Consider the following 6,010-nt stretch of genomic DNA (forward strand, 5'->3'; position numbering starts at 1 on the left):
ATAGATATCTCATTATTCGTTATTTTAACTTATCTATTATATATTTTTTTATATTTACCACTCAATATATTAAAATATAATTTATATCTAGATAAGAATTACATAGATATTTAATTAAAAGAGCATTTAATTTTTTAAAATATAATAACAGTTTTAATTTCTTTGATTTTTATTTTTACATTTTTTTTGTATTTTTTAAAATAAAAGACAAGCCTATAGCAAAAATAGGAAGAGATTATAGTATTTATTGAAGAGGAAAAAAACAAATATAATTAAAATTCGTACATTCAAAATGTATTTAAATTTTGAAAAATGAGATGAGACATGAGAACACACGCACAGACACTTGGCTTCAATAAATCTGTTTACACCATTCAACTCAGTGTTCTTTAACTTTCTGTTTTCTTCTCTTCTATTTTATATGAATTTATCAGTGCCAAACACGCATCACATAGAGTGTTTTTTAACTTCATCCTAATCCATATATTATCTTTGCTAAACAAAATATAAAAGGAAAAAAAGACAGTAAATAAATTAAAGTTATTATTATTTAAAGAGACAGTAAATAGATTAGTATTTTTGTATTTTAAATTAATTAAGATCTAAATGAAAGATAACGTTAATTTTAAAAAGTTAAATTAAAATTAACTCAAACATTGATATTTAAATTATAAAAAAAATTGATTTTCATATTTTATAAAATATCATACTAGCAGTAATTGTAAATATGGCGCTACTTAAAATTAAATAAAGTAACACAGATAAAATAAATAAAAAAATAAAAAATAACTTAATCTTGTATAAAATTTACCTATAAAATTCTGTATTGAAAAATGAATTTAATTTTAGTATATTAATAATATAAAATATTTTATATAATCATTCAATTCAATTAGATTTATCTATTTAGGTCATTATTGAAAAATAAATTTAAGATACCAACATACAATTACTTTAAATTAAGCAACAATTATCAATACTATATAAAGGACACACTATTTCACTAAGAATGATTGCCATAAGAAATAATTTTCCAATTTTCTATACTAATATTAGAAAGTTTATATAATACTACTATATAATAATATTATCATTATCAATACTATATGATATCAAAATAAAAAAATCACCGTGCTAATATAATATTATCAATATTATATAAATCATCTTTGTATTTATTTTTATGTGCGTATATAACAATTAATTAACACATTAAGACATATATAATATTTTGTTAATACATATATAATATAAAGTGATTTACAAATTATTATTAATTCGTATATAATGTATAATTAAATTTAATGAATTCAATTAGAATAAACAATAAATTATTTATTTTATTTCAGACTTTATAAATAAATAAATTAATTAACTAATATAACAAATTACAATTAATGTAGTAAAATTAATTAAGTAATATATATAATAAATTATATTAATATTTAAATATCTAATCAAATCAATTAGCTGATATAATTAAGTCATGGTAATAAATTGTATTGAATGAGTTAAAATAATTAAATCGGGAAACACTCTCCGGAGCATGCCACGTCAGCTCCATCATTAAATGCAGACATCCGATTTTTATATAATAGAATAGATGTTTTATTTATTTTGATTTTGTATTAAATATTTTTAATATATTTTAGTTATATATAGTATTTGCATTTATAACCTTCTTAAATTTATTTATTCTTTATTTGACCAATTTACTTTCAACCTCTATAAATATATAGCCATCAGTTTAAAAAAGAAAACAAAAGATTAGAACAAAAAGCATTACTAAAAATGTCTGCAAGAGTGAAATGTATCATGTTCTTATTCTTGTTGGTTGTAGTACGAGTACAACCATCTTTATTCAGCCGCAAGACAACGGTTTATGTAACAAATAATGTAGAAGGCAATTTGAATCTCACTATTCACTGCAAATCTAAGAATGATGATCTTGGACCAGTGGTTCTCAGCCCAAATCAAGCCTATCAGTTTACTTTCAATCGTAATCTATTAGGCGGAACATTATTTTTTTGTTCTTTTCGTTGGACAGGTTCATGTCATTGGTTTGACATATATATACAAGACAGAGATGTAACACATTGTGAAAGTGTTCCATGTCGTTGGATTATAAAAAAAGGTGGGCCATGCCGGGATTTACCTGATTCTCATGAATGTTTTCCATGGAAGCTAGACACGTGTGTTTGAAGATATTTTTATGTAATAGTATTATGGACATATGATCATGGGGGATTGGAGAATCAATGAATAAATTGATCAATGTTGATCATAGGAGACAACAAATATACACCAAAAAAATATGTGAACTCTACAAATAAAATAAATAAATTTACGAATCACAAACAGTTTAGAAAAGTTTCTAATTATCTTTTTGTTCTTTTTTTTTATAGCTGTTTCTGATCTTTGATAAAGAATAAAAAATTTATTTTATGTTTAATTATTCTGTCGATCTTTATAATTTTATAAAATTTGTAATTAAATTTTTATATTTTTTTTCTTTTAATTGGATCCACCAAATATCAACAAATTTTTATATGTTATTTTACTGTGAAATAAGAACATATCAAAATCAGTTTAAAATGAGAAACAAATAATTATTAGAGAATTCTAATGCATAAAATTCTCTAATAAATAATAAATAATTTAAACCCACTAAAAAATAACTCAACACTCTCATTTGATGCCTGTAAAATATATATCCGAAATAATATTATATCAATGTTAGTATACAAAATTATATGATTAATGTATTTTTAAAATAGTTTATCAAGAGAATAAAATAATACAAATTTTTATGATAATTTTAATATGCTCAAGTTATAAATGTAAAATAAGAACGTGTTGCCCATTAGTACCTAGAATTTGTCAATTTTTTTAATTAATAGTAAAATGAATATAAAATGAATATAACTCTACATCCTGACCCTACTAAGAACTCTCCAATTCTTACCCCATATTTTCACCCCTTTTTAGCTATAGGTGCGAAGGTTTAATGCGAAACTACAAGAACATAGAAGATTCTATTTACAAGTTGAGTTGTTAGATTTTATTTTTCCCTCATCATTTACTGTTTTGGTTTTAGAGGGATAGGAATTGTATTTGAGGATTTTTGAGTAAGTCTATGTATATAATGCTATGTGTGGATATATATAATTTTGTGATTAAATGATTTAAAGTACCGACTCTTCGTTTTCTTGGTAAAAGTTTCGGTTCGTTTTCGCAAAGGCTCAATATTAAATAAAAATAGTATAGAATAAAAAGGTTTAGAGATAAGTAACGCCTGAGCTTTTAGTACGATCATGAGGTGCTAAAAGTTTGGGTGTTATATGTTGCAAGATCACAGACACTTGGAAGATAACTGCACGATGAATGTGGTATATAGAAAAGTTTTTTATAGCTTATAAAGAAAAGGTAATAATGAAATCTCTTAATTAAATTTATTAATTTATTAAAATTTATTACTATCAATTTAAAAAATTGACAAATTCTAGGTGTTAATGGGTAATGCATTCTTATTGTATATTTATAGCTTGAGAATATTAGAATTATCATAAAAATCTGTATTATTTTATTCTCTTGATAAACAATTTTATAATTACGTTAATCATATAATTTTGTATACTAACATTGATATAGTATTATTTCAGGTATATATTTTGCAGACATAAAAAAATAGTGTTGAGTTGTTATTTAGTGAGTTTAAATTATTTATTGTTTATTGGAGAACTTTTTGCATTAGAATTATCTAATAATTTGTTGTTTATTTTTAGCTGATTTTGATATGTTCTTACACATATAACAATTTATTAGTGGATTTAGGTATTATTAAATTATTTATGGTCACATTTATTATATATGTCTGATTTATTAAAAAAGTAGATTACTAAAATCGGTTAATAACTATTTTAGAGTTAATACAATTAACACTAAATTAAGAAAAAAATAAACAGCGCATAACTCATTACTTTTTTATTAGTCAAATTATTATAATTTAAATTAATTTTAACAAAACAACTTAAAATTATAATTTCAATTTTATCACATACATCGGTGCATGGCACAGATAATTACACTTGTCATATTATATATATCATAGTGAATCTATAGAAATAATAATGATATACTATAGAAAAGTATATGTATCTTATCTGGAAGGTTCTATATCTATAATGTTCGTTATAATATTGAATAGAAATCCAATCCATTATAAATAGAAAAAGAATATATAAGATCTAAACAAAAAAGTCTTTCTAATTATTTTTAATTTCCATTGAATTAGTATTTATTCAAAAATATATTTTAAATTGATAATAAAATAGTTATTATATAAATATATTCTCTCTCATGAATTTAATGACTATATTAAATGCAATATTTTTATACTATTTATTAGTCATATTTAATCTCAACTATTTAAATTAATCCAGTAACTATAAAAAAATGATATTTTAGTAAATTATACAAATAATTCATACTATATGTCTATATCGTTATATTAGTAAAAAATTAAATAGATAATAATTGAATTTAAGAAACTATTTCTTTTTCAAAATTTTTTAATCTAATACAAAAATTTAAGAAGCTACTACTTTTTTAATGAAAAAATAAAACGTGCAAAATTTTTATTAATTATGATTCCATTTTTAAGATTTGAATGAAAAATAAAACGTGGAATATTTTCATTAATTATGATTTATTTTTAAAAATTAACTAGTGTATGTGTAAGACCTAAATTTTAAAAAATTAATAAATTATTTAACTTAATTATCTCTAATTTCTATTGAATTAGTATTTATTTAAAAATAGATTTCAAGTTGATAATAAAATGGTATTTTAAATATGATTATTATATATTTAGTTTGAATTTAGATTATTACACTATACTTTTATTTTTATTAAAAATTACTATCTTATCTTAATCCCTAAAATTTTCTGTAAGACCCAAAACTTTTGAAAAGTCTTTTATGATAAAGTCTCAAATCATATAGTTATGCATAGCCTTAATTTCAGAAATTATATTATTAAAGATTATTAAAGAAAGTTTTGATTTATTGAATTTGAGATAAGTTATGATTATTATCCAATTTTATAATTATTGGATTATTTTCTATATTCAAATTATAAAGTTGGTAGTTGTAAAATAATAAGGATTTTATATGACTTGGATTAGATAAGTAATATTTTAAATATTAATATTGCTATTTTGGAAAAATAAACGATTTAATTATATTATTTCCAATTATTGGATTTGAATATTTTATTGAAAATAATTTGTAAAATTGATGAGCAAATGGTATTTTTCATATAAAATTAGTGTTGGATTTAATTGAGTTTCAATTACTATATTTTTTTCTAATTTCGTTTGAAATTTACTAAAATGTCCCTAACCCTAATTTTTGAAAATGAAACCCTAACCTTGAAACCCTGACCCATGACCCGGTTCCCTTCAGCCACACCCCAACCTCTCCTTGCTCTCAGCAGCGGCAACACACGCAGTTTCCTTTGTTTTCCCTGAAGAAAATGAAAGGCAGAATCGGGAAAGGGAAGAAGAGAGGGAGAAGGACTTGGTGCCGCCGCTGTTTTTATGTTCCCCAACAGACTGCTGCACACGAGCCGGAGAAGCTCGTCCCTACTGAACCGCCACCACCACCACAAGGGTTTTATCGCCACCACTTGTGCCACCGCCGGCGAGCAGGAAGAGAGAGAGAGAGAGAGAAAGAGATCGGGCAGGAACAGGGGACCGAGGGCAGAGGGAGCGCGACAGGGGAAGCCATTGCCGGCTGTCACCGTCTCGTGCCTCTGTTGCGTCGCCACCGCGCCGTTGCCGCGCTTGGTTGCTGCTGATGAAGCCACTCCTGTCGCCGCTGCTACTAGGGCGGTCGTCGTCCTTACCAGCTTCCGAGAGAAAGTCGCGATGGCGCTCCGCTTCTATTTCTCTGGTCCGCCGAGAGAGGAGCTCATGGGTGGAGGAAGGCCAAGTGAGGGGGAGAACGCC

The sequence above is a fragment of the Arachis ipaensis genome, chromosome B04 (assembly GCF_000816755.2).
Source record: "Arachis ipaensis cultivar K30076 chromosome B04, Araip1.1, whole genome shotgun sequence".
NCBI lineage: Eukaryota > Viridiplantae > Streptophyta > Magnoliopsida > Fabales > Fabaceae > Arachis > Arachis ipaensis.